The following is a 20,954-nucleotide window of genomic DNA, read 5'->3' as shown; positions in this document are numbered from 1 at the left end:
ACCCAACTGAGTTATCTGGAGACAGATGCTGGACAATTACACGATACTAGGTGGGTTATATGGAGAAAGACCATTCAAATTATCCATACTGAAGATGATTGCAGGACAAAACCTGCATACATTACACATGTCCAGGTGAGTTGTGTGGGAAAAGGACTCATACTTTACACAAGTAAACTAGGGATGAGCACTGACCTAAATGGAAAACCTAGAATGGTCCAAAAGTGACCATTTCAGGTGCTTTAAAGAGCATTCAGTTTAACTCAAAATCAGAGCATTCAATTTGGAGGGACCTATGCCTTTAAAATAAAATAAGTAATGCTGTTCATAGATCAGACCAAATTTCCCTCTGTGCATATGCAACCATTTTTGGTCATGCTACATCAGTGCATATATACAAAACAGCAAGATGTTCCTTGCACACATACACACAGTTACATTTTTATAAATTACATTTTTGATTAATTTTGTGCTCATCAAAACTAGCTCCTGAGACAAGTCTCCCGCTACCCTGTCTGTGAAGAACTATGAATAGCACACTTTTTATGTTTTCTTGTTGAAGTGTTTTACCCTTAATGGACAAGATGGGGAAGGGGGAAAATAAGTGTCCATCTTTTATATCACTGATAGTCTCACGATGGGTATGTGTCTGCTCTGCAAAGGTTGGGGTGAGACTCACAGTTAAGGAAAGGCGTACATCTAATTCCTGAAGGTTTAATAGGGAACTATTTGCATGCCAGCTCCTCCTGATCTGGGAAGGTGCATGTTGGCCTCTGAAGCAGAAATTAAAACCCATAACGATCCAATCGCTCACTGTAATAAAACTCTAATAGTTAGAAGTTTGACATGCTCTGTCACAGGTAGAAAGTATGTTGATCAGTGAAATATCTGAATTTACCACTAAAGCATTACAATAATAAAGACATAAATCTGATTACAAATCGACACAAATAACTCAATTGTGTCTAACACCATGTGCTTAAAGTCTGTCAGTCAGTAAACCCTTATGGCAATGAAATGACCCCTATTTATCAGATTATCCCATCAATCAACACCCATTTATATACTGAAACTGATTTAAATACACAGAAAATCAACTGGAAAGAAAATCCCCTTATAAACAAAATGTTCCCATTAAACATTTCCCAATTACTGTTATCAACTGTACAGTGACGTTTCCTTTTGCCTGTGTTTTTTGAAACAGTCCTACTTTCACATGAAGTTAAGCACTGCAAAAGTTGGTTAACAGCATTCTATAGTTAACGTTCTCAATGTCAAGGAGAGGCACCATCCGTAATGCACTCTTGTTTTCCTTTTTCTGGTGATCTGGCTCCAGAGATCAAGGTTTGTTGGAAGAGGAAAGCTCTCATCCGTGAGGCAGCAGCTTGCGTGTTTTTATTTTGAAAGCCACCCAAGAGGAGATTAATCATGAGGGAAAAACGTAACTTTCCCCTTTGGCTGCAGGTCGCAATTTTGATTTTTATGGAATTAGCTTTTGGAAACCACAAGGATGCCCGAGGGCACAGACCTGATATGAGAGGAATCTGAGAATAGGAGCAGAGGGGATTGATTAGCCTACTTCATATCCCACACTCCATAAGCACAATCCAACTGTAATATAACACACTGCTGGGCTGAACAGACAAGAGAAATTGGATTCGTTCCTAATATTTAACCTTCAAGTCAGCTCTAACAGCTGTTGATGTGTTGTGATGTTTTCCCAGGTAGTTGGTAGTTAGTTTCTGAAATGATTCTTTTGGAACAAAACATAGTTACAAAGCACATTAAAATTATATCATCATCCTTCTGCCTAAAAATAGCTGAGTAAATTCAACCATCATTAAATGCTTAAGAAATCCTTCGCTGTTCATTTAGAAATCAAGTGCTTCTTTGAAGCAATTTCCTTTCTTTAATTGCAATTTACTGTCTAGTTTGACATTTACAATGTAATCTTGAGGGGAGTATTTCTGATTTATTATTCTTTGTTATGTCAGGATGTCAGTCTGCATAAATGAGTTTTTTTAAATAACAGCACAAATTATTATGGCCTTTGACCACTAGTGCTGGATGATAATTTTTAGACTTGTGAAGATTAAGATTTTTGATAACTAATCCAATAGAACTGTAGGTGATAGATGGGAAAAATATTTTGTTTTATGCATTTATTAAAACCAAAATGAACCTGGGTGTTTACATACCCTTCGAGTTTGTAATTGATACACCTACACCCAATAATAAAGCCGCAATGCATATTGGGTAAGGACACACATAAATGTTAAGAGCAGGTAATAAGTCTGAAACTTAATGAAGAGTTTCCAATGGAACTATAAACCTTGAAAGTGAAGTGAGTTGTGGATGCCACCTGAACCTTAAGCTTAAATGAAGTTCTTCTCCTTCATAGTGTATAAATGGGTTTCAGTAAAATTAAAAGATCACTAATAACAATTAAAATATTATCAAAATTATACTAATTGAACACTGAGAGAGATTATCATTATGGCTTCACCACAGAATCATTCTCCAACATGATTCACAGGAGGGGACAAACAAAAGTTTTTTTGGAATCAGAAAGCAAAGCTATAGGAATATCAAACCACAATATACACCAAATACTAGGGTTTTCATTCCCCACACACGTGTTATAAAACAGAACTATCAGTGGACATAATTATAGTGGAAGATTTCTGCTGTTAACTATAGCATTATCAGACTTATCTTCAGCTGATTTTTCCTGGACACAAAACATCACAACACTTAATATAACTCCATCCTTAAAGTTAAAACTTATTACAAGTATTCTGGATAGAATATGTGGTGCCCAACATGACATGCCTCAATGTAATTCTGCTTCAGAGTTGTTAAATCATTTCCTGGTTACTCCCTCTTATAAGTCATGTGACAGAATCCTGCATTGATAGCATCACATTAACCTCACAGTTTTCAATCAATGTCATTTCAGCGATACTTTTAATTGTCATTGGAATTGTTTTATTTTGTTAAGACTTCAATATTTATTGTAGAAATTGTAGAGTGTAAGGATGTAATTTAAATGCCATGGTTCAAATGAGATCCATATAACTACTCAAGCTTTCCTCTCGTGGTTTATGTGGTCATCTAAACCCCCCTGAATAAATTACAGCCTCATTGTTCAGTCCCAATCACCTGTAACTGTACATGGCCATAGTTTACTTATAATCAGAAAAAATTGTGAGATCTACATTTAGGATGCCTATTATATTGGCTTGTCTATTATCTACAGGTAGGTTCCACAAAAGTTGTTTCATAGATCAGCGGTGCCTTTTATAGAGAACAGAGACTGTCTCCCTGTGAAATACAGTTTCTATTTTGATGAAATACTCAATGGAAGGGAAACTGTGCTTCAAAGGTAGGCATTTCACAATCTATTTATAACACGTGTTCGTGGGACAGCAAAATTTTTTTTTATAAAGGAAAACGAGTTGAAAGATGCAAAAGCTGCATTCACAATCTGCCCCCCACACGACGAATTCCAATCTTGGATAATTCATCAGAACAAGCCACCAATCAGAGGCTCCTGCAAGAGGTTGGGGGGGGTGGGGGAGTTCTACAATGAGTCAATCCATGTTGCCCTCATCTTGGTGAACTCCTAGAATGGCATTGATAAAGGTTTGGAAGTGCACGGTCGTCCTGCCATCCTGGCCAATGTAGCACAGAAAACCCCAAATAGGGTGAGAAAAATAATACTAAAACATAAGTAACAAATCTAAGGAAAATATATTAGTGGAAAATATATTTTATAATGTTTCATTTACATTAGTCCTGGAATGAACTATAAGGTGATCTCAGTGAGTCACTAAGACATTGCTAATGTCAAAATATTATTTTAATTTTCACGGCAAAAAATGAACAATTCTAAAGCCATAGTGCCAGTTTCTTCCTTTGCCCTTTTGCACGAGAAGCCCATAGAGTTTAATAACATGTAATTTTTTTTTTTTAAGTTTGATTAATTTTCTAACACAGATGAAAGGTCCTGAAATGAACATTGGACCACTGGAGAGAGGCCATTAAATTGAGCAAGGGAATGATGAGGAATTTCTTTAGCTGGTGGGATGGAGTTCCTTCAGGTTGCACAGCAAATGCTGTAAATGTTACTAGGAAAGATTATTATAAATTTAATGTTGAAATATATAATTGTCAGGATGAAGTAAGCACTGTTCAATTCTGCTGCTTTCCAGCTTTTTGTTTCCAAAGACTTTTCTTCTATTGAGAGGTGATTGCAGGGTGATCCAATTGTAAGGGTGGAGGAAATGATAACTTTCTTCTACTTTTTTCCTTTTAAATTAAAACATTTATTCCCAAAGACTCTGGGGGTAAATGGTGTGAAGTTATCCACCTGGATTAGGAAGGTACCAGGTTAGACCCCTAGCCTGAGCTTAGGTGGCTGTTCTCAGCCAGAACATGAGTAAGGTCACTACAATTGTTCTTAGTGTCCCTGTGCTTAGGGGGAAAAAAATCAGCCAAGATTCTCGCTTCTAGTTGTTATTCAGTAATCCCACTTGAAGTGCGTCTGTGGATGTCGGGTGAAAACTGGATTGGGGTCGGCTGAGATCAAAAGGCCTGCTGGCACTCGCTGTGCAAGCTCATATGTGAAGAATAGCCGCTTGGGTTCAGAGAGCTGCCGGCAACACTGAACCATGTCCCTGTTTGAGTCAGCACTTTCCAGACAGGAGAGGGAAAAAAGAAACTTAAATGATTCCATTAGTTCAAAGCCATCCCCTGCTGGAAGTGCGCATATGGCGAGAACAAATGGAGGTTCAGCTATGATGCAACCTAGAATCATAGAATGGTTACAGCACAGAAGGAGGCCATTCGGCCCATCGAGCCTGTGCTGACGCTCTGTAACAGGAATCCAGTTAGTCCCATTCCCCCGCTCTTTCCCGGTAGCCCTGCAAATTTTTTCCCTTCAAGTATTTATCCAATTCCTTTTTGAAAGCCACGATTGAATCTGCTTCCACCACCCTTTCAGGCAGCGCATTCCATATCATAACTACTCACTGCATAAAAAAGTTTTTCCTCATGTCACCTTTGGTTCTTTTGCCAATGACAAATCTGTGTCCTCTGGTTCTCAACCCTTCCGCCAATGGGAATAGTTTCTCTTTATTTACTTTATCTAAACTCTTCATGATTTTGAACACTTCTATCAAATCTCTTAACCTTCTCTGCTCTAAGGAGAACAACCCCAGCTTCTCCAGTTTATCTACATAACTGAAGTCTCTCATCCTTGGAATCATTCTAGCAAATCTTTTCTGCACCCTCTCTAAAGCCTTCACATCCTTCCTAAAGTGCGGTGCCCAGAATTGGACACAATACTCCAATTGTGGCTGAACCAGTGTTTTATAAAGGTTCAACATAACTGCCTTGCTTTTGTACTCTATGCCTCTATTTATAAATTGTAAACAATTTTACAACACCAAGTTATAGTCCAGCAATTTTATTTTAAATTCACAAGCTTTCGGAGGCTTCCTCCTTCGTCAGGTGAACGATGTGAAAATTTTTCACATCGTTCACCTGACGAAGGAGGAAGCCTCCGAAAGCTTGTGAATTTAAAATAAAATTGCTGGACTATAACTTGGTGTTGTAAAGTTGTTTACAATTGTCAACCCCAGTCCATCACCGGCATCTATTTATAAAGCCTAGGATCCCAAATGCTTTCTTAACTGCTTTCTCAACCTGCCCTGCCACCTTCAAAGATTTGTGCACATATACCCCCAGGTCTCCCTGTTCCTGCACCCCCTTTAGAATTGTACCTTTTAGTTTGTATTGCCTCCCCTCATTCTTCCTGCCAAAATATATCACTTTGCACTTCTCTGCGTTAAATTTCATCTGCCATGTGTCCACCCATTCCACCAGCCTGTCTGTCCTCTTGAAGTCTATTACTATCCTCCTCACTGTTTACTACACTCCCAAGTTTCGTGTCATCTACAAATTTTGAAACTGTGCCCTGTACACCCAAGTCCAAGTCATTAATCTATGTCAAGAAAAGCAGTGTTCCTAGTACCGACCCCTGGAGAACACCACTGTATACCTTCCTCCAGTCCGAAAAACAAACGTTCACCACTACACTCTGCTTAATGTCACTTAGCCAATTTTGTGTCCGTGTTGCCATTGCCCCTTTTATTCCATGGGCTTCAATTTTGCTGACAAGCCCATTAATGTGGCACTTTATCAAATGTCTTTTAAAGTCAATACAGACAACATCCTCTCTATTACCTCATCAAAAAACTCAATCAAGTTAGTTAAACACGATTTGCCTTTAACAAATCCATGCTGGCTTTCCTTTACTAATCTACACTTGTCCAAGTGACTATTAATTATGTGATCAAATAACCTACTGACACTCACTTTCAAGGCTTACACATGAATAATAGCCACTAGGGTGAGATACTGGACGGTGCCTGACCCCTAGGGAATTGTATCCCACTCATGACCCTAATTTTAATATATTCATGAAGCCCCCACTGCTTTCAGGCAGTCCTGAACAACTAAAAGTCGCCTGATCCAATTTTGCGACCATGCCACTTCCAGTGTGGATGGGGCATGGACGATCGCGACCTGAGATTTGCAGGTCCAATGACAAATTAGGCCCAAAAAAGAAGGCAAACATAAGTTGAATTTCTGAACCCAGTGAGTCCAGTGACCTCACTCAACAGTTTTAATTTTTGTGTTGCTTTCAAATCCAAGTGTTTTTTTTAAACTTAATTTCCAATCAGCTCTGTTTATGCTTGAACATTTTGTGATCCTCAAATTAACTTGCATAAATTTGACTGACTGCTCAATAAGCTAATAAAAACGTTAGCATTGGAACTAAGGTTACTGGAATGAAAAATGAGCATATCTGTTGTGTGTGGATATGTGTTTGTCTCTGTGTCTGTGTGACATCATCTGTTTGCGTCCAACATGATATTATACCATTGAACGATTAACTCTGCCTACCTTGAAGGTTAAGAAATGAGATTTCCCACATTTTTGGTCATTTCCTTTTCTTTTGCTTTTATTCTGTTGTTTAATAAAAAATATTTTTGCATAGAAGTTTTGGCCAACACTTATCGTAAATGTTCCTCCTCATGTTAACATGTGATCTACCTGCTCGTTCCATATTGAATAATGTAAGAATGGGAGTGAGTAACAAAGCAGTAATTTAATCGAGGTGTTCAAGCATTGTCATTAAACCTTCAATGCAGTTAAAGCTATTTATGGAGATCACTTGCAGCCTGAGATTTAAGTTACTCCCTTCTACACCTTGGAAGTTTCTAGGCTGCACAGTGCTATTGATATCTATAGTAGTTTCACTGTGCGAGCAGTAATGTGAGGCTTTGGGTTTATACCACACACATGGTCTGACGTGTATGGAGATTATCCCGTCCACTCTCTTTACCTCTGTGAAATACTTTGAAATTCTCTTGCTCTGCATCTTGCAGTGGAAAGGTAGATCAGAGATAGATCAGTTTTGGAGGTGGGCCCATGCCAACCCCTCTTGTGCTCCAAGACCCATGGAGAAGGCTGAGGCAACTCCATCTCCGAGTAACATTCCCTGAATCTCTCTTTTGATAAGAGAATTAAAGCAGCATTGTGTTTTATAATGGATGGCGCATCAGGCAGCCTGAGGGTCCTGGCTGCACAAAGAGTAGGTGTGAACAGGGACAAAATGGTTCAAGCACTCCATTTGGTCACAAACACTATCTGGGTACCCAAGTCATGCAAGTTACTATTAATAGTGAGCATTGCTAGCTAAAGGTATAGTTTGAAAATAACCTTATTTATTTGAACACAACAGCCAAGTTCAAGTGAAGGTAAATCTTGGCAATCCAACTCATGAGGTTTTTGGAAGTGAAGTGCCCAGTCACTTGCACTGCAAAGTTTTCTGTATGCATTTGTATATTTGATCATACCATAGTGAAATGTAGCCCTTTGAGTGGATGAAGCCTGTACTTTCACATATAACTGAAATTACCTTCATGCAAAGACCTTCCTTCATATGGTAACTGTGTTACACATTAAGTAGCTATGACAGCAATGTCTCACATGGATAAAACCAAGTTGGCAGGATTTCTACAGAGCAAAAATAAAGATTTCTTTCCTGTTAGTGAGCCAGTGGCAATAACTTGGAATATCAAGGAAACTAAGACTAGGCAGATGAACTGAAAAATGTAGGAAGTGATTGAGGACAGTCAGATTGATTGAAGAATATACTGGATAATTGAGGATAAGCTAATTGGAGAATATACCCAGTAATTGTAGATTGGCTAGTTGGAGAATGTACCTAGTAGTGATTAATTGGAGAATGGAGCTGGTAATTGAGGCTAGGCTGATTGATTGAAAAATGTATTTGATAATTGAAGGCACACTAATTGGAGACTGTAGTCGTTGATTCAGAATGGACGGGTTGACTGGAGAATGTACCTGGTAATTGGGGATAGGTTAATTGGAGAACGTAGCCAGTAATTGAGGATAGGCTAATTGTAGAATCTTTAAAAATTCATGCTTGGGATATGGGCGTCTCTGGCAAGGCCTTTATTGCCCATCCTTTATTGTCCTTGAGTGGCTTGTTAGGCCACTTCAGAGGGAAGTTAAGAGTCAACAACAGAGGTGTGGGATTGGAGTCACATCTAAGGCAGCTTTCCTTCCCAAAATGACATTAGTGACCCAGTTGGGTTTTTACAACAATGCATCAAGGTCACTTTAACTAACACCAGCTTTTTTTATTTCCATATTTTTTTAAACTGAATTCAAGTTCTCAAACTACCATGGTAGGATTTGAACTCATATTCTCTGCATTATTAGACCAGGATTATTAGTCCAGTAACATAACCATTATACTATTGTACCTTCTGTAGTGGTAATTGAAGATAGGCTAATTGGAGAATTTAGCCAGTAATTGATGATAGGCTAATTGGAAGAAGTAGCCAGAAAGTGAGGATAGGATCACTGACTGAAGAATGTACTTGGTAATTGAGGTATAGGCTGATTCATTGGAGACTTATACGAACATACGAATTAAGAGCAGGAGTAGGTCATTCGGCCCCTCGTGTCTGCTCTGCCGTTTGATAAGATCATGGCTGATCTGATTGTGACCTCAACCCTACTTTCCTGTCTACCTACTATAACCTTTGATTCCCTTGTTAATCAGGAATCTATCTAACTCAGCCTTTAAAATCTTCAATGACCCTGCCTCCACCACCCTCTACACCATGAGTTCTTATTTTGTGTAGTAGCCTTTGATGTGGCACCTTGTCAAAAGCCTTCTGGAAATCCAAGTACACCACATCCACAGGATCCCCTTTATCCATGTTGCTTGTTACTTCCTCAAAGAACTCTAATAAATTAGTTAAACATGATTTCCCTTTCACAAAGCTGTGTTGACTGCCTGATTGAATTGAGATTTTCTAAGTGCCCTGCTATAACCTCCTTAATAATAGATTCTAGCATTTTCCCTATGACAGATGTTAAGCTAACTGGCCTGTAGTTTCCTGCTTTCTGTCTCCCTCTTTTATTGAATAGAGGAGTTACTTTCGCTATTTTCCAATCTGATGGGACCCTTCTAGAATCTAGGGAATTTTGGAAAATTAATACCAATGCATCTACTATCTCTGCAGCCACTTATTTTAAGACCCTAGGATGAAGTCTATCAGGACCTGGGGACTTGTCAGCTTGTAGTTCTAATATTTTTGTCAGAACCCTTTCCTTAGTGATTGTAAATGTTTTAAGTTCCTCCCTCCCTTTCACCTCTTGATTCACAATTATTTCTGGCATGTTATTTGCACCCTCTACAGTGAAGACAGACGCAAAATATCTGTTCAATTCATCCGCCATTTCCTTATTCTCCATTATTAATTCCCCAGACTCACACTCTAGAGGACCAACGCTCACTTTACTTACTCTTTTCCTTTTTAAATACCTGTAGAAACTCTTACTATCTGTTTTTATATTTCTAGCTAGCTTTCTCTCGTACTCTGATTTCTCCCTCCTTATTATTCTTTTAGTCAGTCTTTGCTGTTTTTTAGATTCTGTCCAATCTTCTGACCTTCCACTAATCTTCGCGGAATTGTATGCTTTTTCTTTCAATTTGGTACTATCTTTAACTTCCTTAGTTAGCCACAGATGGTACGTCCTTCCCCTGGAGTCTTTCTTTCTCACTGGAATGTATCTTTGCTGAGTGTTATGAAATATCTCATTAAACGTCTGCCACTGCATCTCTACTGACATATCCCTTTACTTAATTTCTCAGTTCACTTTAGCCAGCTCTGTCTTCATGCCCTCATTATTGCCCTTATTTAAGTTTAAAACACTGGTCTTGGACTTACTCTTCTCTCCCTCAAACTGAATGCAAAATTCAATCATATTGTGATCACCGCTACCTAGAGGCTCCTTTACAATGAGGTCATTAATTAATCCTGTCTCATTACACATTACCAGATCTAGAATAGCCTGCTCTCTGGTTGGCTCTAGAACGTGCTACTCTAAGAAACTGTCTTCAGCCACTAATTGAGGTTTGCCTATTCCTAGAGGGTGTATCCAGTAATTGAGATTGGACTGATTGGAGGATGGCACCAGAAATTGAGGATAGATTAATTGGAGAATGCAACCAGTAATTGAGAAAAGGCTGATTGAAGAATATATCTGGCAATTGAGACAAGCTGATTGAGTGAAAAATGTATCTAGTAATTGAGGATAGGTTGACTGACTGAAGAATGTACCTAGTAATTGAGGCTGGACTGATTGGAGAATGCACCCAGTAATTAAGGATAGGCTGATTGGAGCATGTACACAGTAATTGAAGATGGGCTGATTGACTAGAGAATGTACCCAGTAATCAGGATAAGCTCATTGACTGGAAAATATGGCTGATAATCAAAATTGGTTGATCACCTTGAAGAATTTATAATGTAATTGAGGATGGGCTGATTGGAGAATGTACCCAAAACCTGAGGATAGGCTGATTGACTGGACAATGTAGCAAATAATCAAGACTGATCGATCACCTTGAGAATGTGTAAATTGATTGATGATGGACTGATCAGAGGATGCACCCAATAATCGACTAATTGATGGGAGAATGTGATTGGGAATTAGGAATTGGCTGATTGACTGCAGAATATAGTTGGTAATTGAGGCTATGCTGATTGAGTGCAGAATATTGCAGATAATCAAGGTAGGGAGATCAACTGAAGAATGTATAATCAAAAGCAAAATACTATGGATGCTGGAAATCTGAAATAAAAACAAAAAGTGCTGGAAATACTCAACAAGTCAGGCAGCATCTGTGGAGAAAGAAACAGAGTTAACGTTTCAGGTCAATGACCTCTCATCAGAATTAGAAGTTGTTGAAGATTTAACAGTTTTTAAGCAAGTACAGAGCCACAGAAAGTGGGGGGCGAGGAAGGGGGAAGGGGAGGAAAGAACAAAAGGGAAGGTCTCTGATAGGGTGGAGGGCAGGAGTGTTTAAATGACAAAAGGGATGATGGTGCAAGGAGGGTGGGTAATGGGACAAGTAAAGAAACAAAAGATGGGTCTAGAGGAGCTGTAAATGGCAACAGCAGAACCATTACCCATGCTGCTGTCCAAAAAAATGGGAGCAGTGGTTATGATCTGAAGTTATTGAAATCAGTGTTGAGTCCGGATGGTTATAAAGTGTCTAAACGAAAGATGTGGTGCTGTTCCTGGAGCTTCCATTGAGCTTCATTGGAACAGCGTAGGAGGCCGAGGTCAGAGTGGGAGTGGGACGGGGAATTAAAATGGCAAGTGACCGGCAGGTCAGGGTCACACTTGCGGACTGAACGGAGGTGTTCAGCAAAGTGATCACTGATAGTGATCAGAGGTAATCACTCTGCTGAACACCTCCGCTCTGTCGCAAGCGTGACCCTGACCTGCCGGTCACTTGCCATTTTAATTCCCCGTCCCACTCCCACTCTGACCTCTCTGTCCTCGGCCTCTTACACTGTTCCAATGAAGATCAACGGAAGCTCGAGGAACAGCGCCTCGATTAGGCACTTTACAACCTTCCAGACTCAACATTGATTTCAATAATTTCAGATCAGAACCACTGCTCCCCTTTTTGTGGGACTGCAGGTGATGCTAATGGTTCTGCTGTTGCCATTTACAGCTCCTCTAGACCCATCTTTTGTTTCTTTACCTGTCCCATTACCACCCTCCTTGCCTTGCACCATCTTCCCTTTTATCATTTAATCATTCCTGCCCTCCACCCTTTCAGAGACCTTCCCTTTCGTTCTTTCCTCCCCCACATCCAACCCACCCCCCACTTTCTGTGGCTCTGTACTTGCCTAAAAACTATTAAATCTTCACTTCTTCCAGTTCTGATGAAAGGTCTTCGACCTGAAACGTTAACTCTGTTTTTTTCTCCACAGATGCTGCCTGACTTGCTGAGTATTTCCAGCATTTTCAGTTTTTATTTTTGAAGAATGTATAAGGTAACTGAGGATACCCAGATCAACTAAAAGATGAAGACCATCAGGCCATCCTTTAATCAACCTGCCCACCATCAATTCTCTGGTATACTTCACACAGGCATTTGTTATTGCTTCATTCAACCCTCTGAGGACTGTAGAAGCATTGCTGCTGAGATTCCCAATAATAACAGAAGATTAGAACTGTCCATTTTTTTCAGACTCCACTATAACCAGAGATATGATCCATATGCCTGTTCTCATCATTGTCTATAGTATTCAGTTTTTTTTTGTTTAAGGCATTATTTTGAGAAACAATATGTGATGGAAAACAGACTTACTTCTGAGAAACGGATAAACAATATATGCCAGTTAGTGAATACTGGATTAAAGGGAACATTTGCTCAATTCCTGACAGTCACATTAGAATGTATTCAACGTTGTAATGAAAAATCTGCCAGTTTGTAGGAGCAATTTTGACCAGATCTCTTTTCCTTTTTAGGCCTCATTCTTAGGCACAGCCGCAATATTCCATTACTGTATAGCAATTGATTATATTGATGCATTGAAGAGCATTCAGAGAAGAAACAAAAATCTACATCTTAAGGGCCTAAGATATGAAGAGCATCTCCTACAACTGTACTTGTTTTCACTGGAGAAATGAAGATTAAAGGAGGACATGATCCAGGTCTTTAAAGTACTGAGAGGCACAGATGGTGTAGATGTAAGTGGGCTATTTAACTTAGTTTGTGATTACGGAATTAGAGTGCACAGGTTTAAAATTAAAAAGTATCAAATGAGACTAGAGAAATGAAGATTTTTTTTTTCTATCCACAGAGTGGTGGATATATGAAACAGACTGCCGGAAAAAGTAGTCAAGGTTAAATCAATCGCCTCCTTCTAAAAGGAGGTGGGTAAGTATCTGATTGGGAATGAAATAGGAATCAGTAAAGACTGAGATGCTAAAATAATGCATAGGAGACAATAGTTCCTGCACAGCTGGGGAGGGGTGGGGGAGGAAATGATTATTATTTGTGAAAGGCAACAAGCCTGTGAAGATTTGGAGATGGATCAATAGTTTGGACTTTGCATGAAATTCTTTAGGGATCAGGGTGTATTTCCATCAGGGTGGAATAGAGTTCACCATTGGGATTGTACATAGTCTGTGGAAGAATTGGGCTTGATTGGCCAAAAAGCCTTTTCTCATTCAATGCATTCTTATCTTGAGAAGAAATACTGTCGCTTTTTGTGATGATTGTTCCTTATGGACTGATGAAATATAGCTAAAATGATCGATCAAAAAGTTTTTATATAACCTGTAATACTGTACTTTTAAAAATAAAACCATTATAAATAATTGTGATCAACATCCTATTTTTATTTGTCTTGCATTTAAGTAGTATATTTGATGACATCATTAAGGGAAATGACTTGGAGGAGACACTAAGGGAGTTAAATCAACAGCTAAAATGATGCAATCATTCAAACACTGGGTTAATGACTGAATCGCCATTGATTCATCTCCTTTTTATAAGTCTCAGTAACTCCTCCCTCTAGCCACTAGTTCTGATGATGCCATCAGCATCCTTAACTCACTATTTATGCATAAAACATACTAAAAAATAATGTTTATAATTTTTTTATGTTTGATTTTTTTTTAAGTGCTCTGATGGTGACATTCAATCTACTTCAGAGATTGTCTTTTTGAATTTACTGATATTTTCCACCTCTATGTAGCAGTTCTCTTTAAGTGGTCAACTTCTGATCACTGAGCCCTTTGCTGAATTATATAACAGCTGTGACTGGATAATAAAGGCACAGTTGTGGGCAAATTCTGCAGGATAATCACAGTAATTGGATAATTAAATTTAATTTTCACAGAAAATTGCACAATTGGATAAAAAGTAGTGAAAGACTGCTCGACGTAAAAGACGTGTTCTCTTCTGGTACACTTGGTCATCTGGTTAAAATAACTCTTTAGAGCTGGAACGTTCCTCTCTTTTGGTTTTGTGTTTGTTCTTTTCTAGGCTTTGTATTGAAAGCTATGCAAATTTACAAGCAAATGGTCTTCACTTGAACTAATGTCATATTTTTTTGTAAGCTATTTAAACAGTATTGCAATAATCTGTTAATGCCAGACACGTATCTAAATAAGGAAGAGATTGATTTTTTTGAATATATGATAAACAAAACTGAGACTGAAAAGTAGAGGGAGCACTGGGACATGGATACTGACACAGTTTGTTAAACCAGTTCTAGTGTTTCAGAGTATGTGTAGCCATGGGTTTAAAGAAAACGTGATGGTAACTGGCTCATCTTTCTACAATTGTAGAAATCACAGAACAGAAGGAGGCCATTCAGCCCATCATACCTATGCTGGATTCATAATAATATTTAACATTATCTCCTGTTGATTATGTCACAGTGTATTTGAAATGCCTTGCTTTACAAACCTGAGTACAAGGGAGTGACATGTACATTCAATTTTAAATCCATCCAGTAGCCAAACAAAAGTGTTATTACCTCTTTAACTTAAAATCAGATTAACAAGTCTTTCCTGTAATGAAAACCCTATAATGATACTAAGCTTTTGATCAGCTGCACAGTTCTTTTTAAACAGTAAAAGACCCGATTTATTCTCGGATTGCACAACCTGTTCCTTTTGATGTTCTTTTTAAATAATGTTAACTGCACCAATAATGGACTGCCTGTTCACATCAAAAAATCATTTTACCCACATCATTTTGAATCAGAGCAAGAAATGGCTCTCCACAATGTTAACAAAAGTCTTTGAGCATATCGAGACCCTTTCTTTAAGTAGAAAGAACAACTTAGATTAGAATTTTGTGCTTCACTGGATATTGAAAGATGAGGCAATAAACTGCTAAACCTGAGTAATCACACGCTCCCGGAGGAGTGTCTAAAATGGGGACAGTCTAAAACCTTGAAATTCTATCCATCCACACATGCCTGTGCTTTAACATTTGATGAGATTCATTATTGTAGGGGCTGAATACAAGTGTATTCTGATTACAGACCTTCCATTAAAAGTTCCCACCAGTATGCCTTTCCATTCAGAAACGTCAGTGGGATTAAAACCTTCAATTCACCCCCCCTTCCCCCAGTCAATTCTCTCACAACAGGATTTCATCAGAGACAGTCAGTAAGGAAATGGCCTAGAAAGGCATATAGAGATAACTGTTGCAACAGCTGGTGTATAAATTATATAAAGCCCACTTTCTACTAACCAAGCACACCTTAGGCTCAGCTGCATTATTTTTTAATCATCAAAACTTAAAGTAGATGATTTTACGTAATTCATATTGTCCTTTTATTCCACAGAGGCTTGGCTTCACATTTAAAGTAAAGACTGTGCAAACAAATTAACATATTGAAAATAGCAGTCATATTTTCAATAAATTTTCTCCTAGTGACCCATTTTTATGCTGATACCTCATGTCTGTGTCAAAAGAGGCATCTACCAAACACCATTTTGAACACTGTGTTCTTCTGATTGATTAATACAAAGCATTTCAATGTTAGCAGCAAGTTATTTTAGTGCTTATTCAGAATCGGCTTTTAATGTGTATGAAGAACTTGTTAAAGAGTTTGACAAGTTTGTTTTAGATAGTTAAGCAACACTGCGCTTGCGTGAAAACAATAATATATTTATAATATGTATACTGGTTAATACCCTGGAAAACATACCAAAGTGAAATGATTTACTTTGTTTTTGTACTTACAATGCCATCCATCCATTATCCTTCATTACCAAAAACCTGCTCATCTCTATCAATTTATCCTGACGTGATACTGAATATAATTTGTTCATCTTTATACTCCACTTTTTATTTTACTCATTCTTTACACCTCCTTCCACACCCAATATGTGCCATTCCTCAGCCAAGCAGCCGAATAAGTGGCATCACCCCATGTCTCCTCATATGCTACTCTTTCAGCCACTCAATAAGATGTGTATGAGGATTCCCTGGAGTGACTTGACTGCTTAGTGTCCCTCTCGCCTGCTGGGGAAGTGCTTTCACCAAGTTCTGGCACGCCATTCTGCAGCATGTGATTAATCCAATGTGCTACGACACTCACTGTCTAAACATTTCTTAACAGCAAGGGTGTCCTGGCCAGAAAAAATAATTGGAAATAATCCCATGAAAAAAGAACCCAGAAATGTGTTTTAATATAACAGCGATATAAATATACACTGATAGAGAGATAGCTAGATGCCATGCATGCACTCCTACAAGTTCAGAAATTATATAATGTAATTTTTGTGACTTCAGAGTACTACTGGCATATTAGCAGTATAGAGTTTTGAATGGCACAGTAACCCTAACACAGGCTATTTCACATATACCATTAGCCCTAAACAGAGAAAATGTGAAGCTGGTTCAAAAAAATTAAACGTGCAGAAATTTAATAAATGGTAAATACTTTTTGTAATCTATTCAACTATAACCAATATTCATGTACAAAATAGTAATCAAAAAAATCTTGAATGGCTGAAATTCATTGCTGAATTGGCAAACAGCAGCAGGAAGTTTGCATGCACTCCTGCTGCTTAATATGCACTCACTGGTAGTGGCAGTTACGAGGGCAGACTGAACAAGCAACTGTCTAAACAACCTTGCTTCTGCCCTCTCAATTAAAGTTGCATTGTGATTGACAGCGAGGTCTGTGTATTACAACAAATGAATATAATCTGGTAATCATCCCAGGCTATTCCTTGAACTCTAGAAGTTCCCCATTACATGGGTGGGCTAGTTATTGAACTCTGCCCATCTCAAATTAATTTGCACACTTCAGCTGTAGTGTCATACAATACAAATTCAGCCTTGGCTGATGAGGTTCAGTAATCGCATGACCCTTACAGAGTTGAGTTTTCAAGACTTTTAATATGAAAAACTTGTGGACTCAAGTTACCTAAAACTCAAACAAGTTCCATCTCTATAAACGTCTGATGATGGGGTGGTCCTCAAACTCACTGTTTGCGTAGGGTTTATTACAGCTTTTGAGCAACTATATCTTCCCATGTCAGTAGATTTTTATGTGAGGAATAATATGATGCAGTGGGCATCTACTGAATGAAAAAATCTACTTTTAAATTCTCAACTTTACAGAATTGTATTAAAATGATGAATTGCTAGTAATTTCTAAGAGTTTTTTATATTGATTTTTAAAAAATATACCCTCAAAATTTAACATTTTGTCCTGACAATTTTAAAGGAAGCCATAGTTTAATTAAACTAACCTTGAGTAGTTGGAGACAAAATCATCCATTAAACACTTTGGCCTAGGTTGCTGAATCTTTGGGATGCATCCTTAAAGAGAGTCGTTATTTCCTTCAGATAAAGCCTGTCTCCTGAGGCTTTCTTAATGGCTTAGTGGGCAAATGCAACTCCCATCAGGGTACTGAGCCATTCAGATCAAAAGGTCCCAGGTTTAAATTCCCACTCTGTGCCGAATTAGCAGGTCTGAGCCAGAGTGCCAATAAGTGTTACAATTGGTCCCAGCATTCCTGGTAAAAAATGGGAAATGACAGCAAGTGTCCCACTCCTGATCAATATAAAGTGATTCTTGCTGGAAAATGCTCATGGGTTGAGAATATTGGTTGAGAACAGGATCAAACTGAGGCACCAGTGATGCTCCCCATGGTTAATAGCCTATTGACACACGCTGTCTAAGCTCATACGTTTCGAATAGCCTTTTGGTTGAGATACTGGAGTGTTGCTTTCACCTGTGGAACCGATCGGCAGCAAGAGTTGACATCTTCAAGCGAGGATAATTTTTTTAAATGGTCGGGGGTGGGGGGGAGCGGGGAGGGGGAAACTGTCCTCCTAAAATTTTTCTAACTGCTAAAAGTACTGGTTGACCCGCCAGCACAGCAGTAACAACCCTGGCTTTAAAACCTGTAGTTACAGGTTCAAGTTCCAAGAACGCTTGCTACTGGAACGCTCCAAGCAAACTTGTGAAAATTTAAATCAAATCTCGGTGGGTTTCATCTCACAAAACTGTAGCATTCCACCTTGGCAGAGAAAAAAATTGATTGCCTGTTTCCTCTCACAAGTGGTCTTTTTATTGATGAAATACAGAGTGCCATCAGAAATATTCTCGGCTACCCTGCCTTTCTGACTGAAAGAGCTCCTATGTAGACAAATAACACGTGGGGAATGAAGTGCAGATAAAATTGAGGGGGAGTTTTAAAATTTTGTGGCACAAAGCTACATTGTCAATTTTGTGTTGAACTGAAATTTAAAAGATTTTAAATGCCCTTGATTCACTAGAGGACACAAAAGATTAACTGAGGTGGCCAGAACATTGGATTTGCAATGAAGTGACCCAAATTTGAAACCCAATTTGAACTAAAATTGCATTTAGGCTTCCCCAGGGGTTATGTTTTTCAATCTCAGTTGGATTATCTTCTTTACCCATTAGAATGTGGAACTTGCTACCACATGGAGTGGTTGAAGTGAATTGCATAGAAACCTTTAAGAGGAAGCTAGATAGGTATATGGGGGAGAAAGGAATAGAAGGATATGTAGATAGGGTTAGATGAAGTAGGGTGAGAGAAGGCTCTTGTGGAGCATAAACATCGGCACAATCCAGTTGAGCGAATGGCTTGTTTCTGTGCTGTAAATTCTATGTAATTCCATGTATCTGAGCCAGAGAGGGAAAAATTACAAGGAAGAATTTCTTCTCTCTCAAGCATATCTCATGATGTGTAGACCAAAAGGTAACATTAACTGCATTTGTGAACTGGACCATCCTATTCTCCATGATGAGAGGCCAAAAATACAACACAAAACAGGTAAGGATTATTGGAACTATAAACATTCCAAAGAAGAATGTTGCCCATAACGTAATATGTCTTTCAATTAGAGGCTGAGATATAGAACTCTCCTCAGAGAAATCATTTTTGCCATGCACAAGGTCAAGTCAAAACCCATTCTAATGTGATTCCTCAAGAAGGCTTAAACCAACATATGGCAGAATAAGGAAACATTTCAGAAAGTCCAATAGCAAAGAGGTTCTGGCAATGGTGTGCTGAGAGATTGGTTTTATTCCTGTTCTATAAACTAAAGGCTTTAAGTTGCTGATGCAATAGACTAGTTAAAATACCATTTTCTGTAGTTACTGAAGCAACAAACAAGTTGAAATGTAATTTTCAATAAACGTGTTCCTCACCTAACAATTTAAAGTCACAATATATTTTTCTTTGATCGTTTAAGACTCATAGGGGTACAAATTGATATGTATTGCACCCATTTTTCAGGCATAAAATGGGCACAAAGCATACCACTTTCGCAGTGAGATAGCCTGCGCTCAATCTGTGCAGGTATTGGTCCCATCACTAAATTCATGGGGCTCTTTTCTTAGGTGTCCCGAGGACACCTAAACTGCTGTTAGGCCCCATCAATATGTAAATTAGGCAGCTAATAGCTGTTGAAGGACCCCATCCAGAAGTTAGATTGCGATGAGCAGGGCAGGCATTGGGCCTGCCATGCTCAGAAATCTTCAGTGGCCCTGGCAGCTGCCAACAAAAGGTAGGTAGTGAATTTTTTTTATTTTAAAAAAAACTTTCCTGCAGAGCCAAAATCTACCCCACCAACTATTTAAATGTAAAGGTACATGGTCTCCAGGAGAGCTGGTTAGCACAGCTGGTCAGAACACTGTCCACTCCTCTCTGTGGATGGGATGAAAATGTCCTTTCTTTAATAGCTAAGTGTCCCACGTGAAATGGTTTGGGCCAGTTTCAATCCAGCTGTCCACAGACATGAGTCTGTAACACATAGCTACCCTAACATTAGTACAACAGTTGTTAATTCCACAACGCAAGGCAAAAAATGGTACATTAATGTAAGTGGAAGGGTTAGCTGCTGTTCTGCGGTGCAATTTTAACCATATTGTCAGGGTAGTATAAAAATACTCCACTGCATCTACCCCATGCTTTCTCTTAATGACTACTTTATGGGTGAAAGTACTATTCATCATCACTCTTGGGCCTATCCTTTGAGGAAAATGAATTAGTACTAATTGTACTCTTTAATCCCTCCTTTATTTTTCCTGTATTTTATAATGTTCTGCAAAGAAAAACAGCAGTCTATTTCTGCTAAATTGTCTAAAAAGTTCTATATTCAACTGTAGAGAGAATTCTAATTAGTTGAATTAAAATTAACAAGTCTGTGTGTGCAAAAAGGAAACCAGACCCTTAATCATATATTTATTTGCAGCTGATACTGGATGTGTAGTTTTTATTTTTCTAAGTTCCCAGGGAATTCAAATAACTGCAGAGATGAAATATACACAACCAACTGTTACAGTCAGAATCCTGACATACTTTGGCATTCTGAAAAATAAACAACAAAAAAATCTGAGTTTCATCAAAACATTCGCCTGATTACTGCACAGTCACTTTGTTACAGTCAATTCCAGATAAGCACTTGCCTGATCCTAACATGATTCTGATTCTGATTCAGCTGTAGAATTCCATTTCACCAAATC

The sequence above is a fragment of the Heptranchias perlo genome, chromosome 12 (assembly GCF_035084215.1).
Source record: "Heptranchias perlo isolate sHepPer1 chromosome 12, sHepPer1.hap1, whole genome shotgun sequence".
NCBI lineage: Eukaryota > Metazoa > Chordata > Chondrichthyes > Hexanchiformes > Hexanchidae > Heptranchias > Heptranchias perlo.
This window is presented reverse-complemented; position numbering follows the sequence as displayed.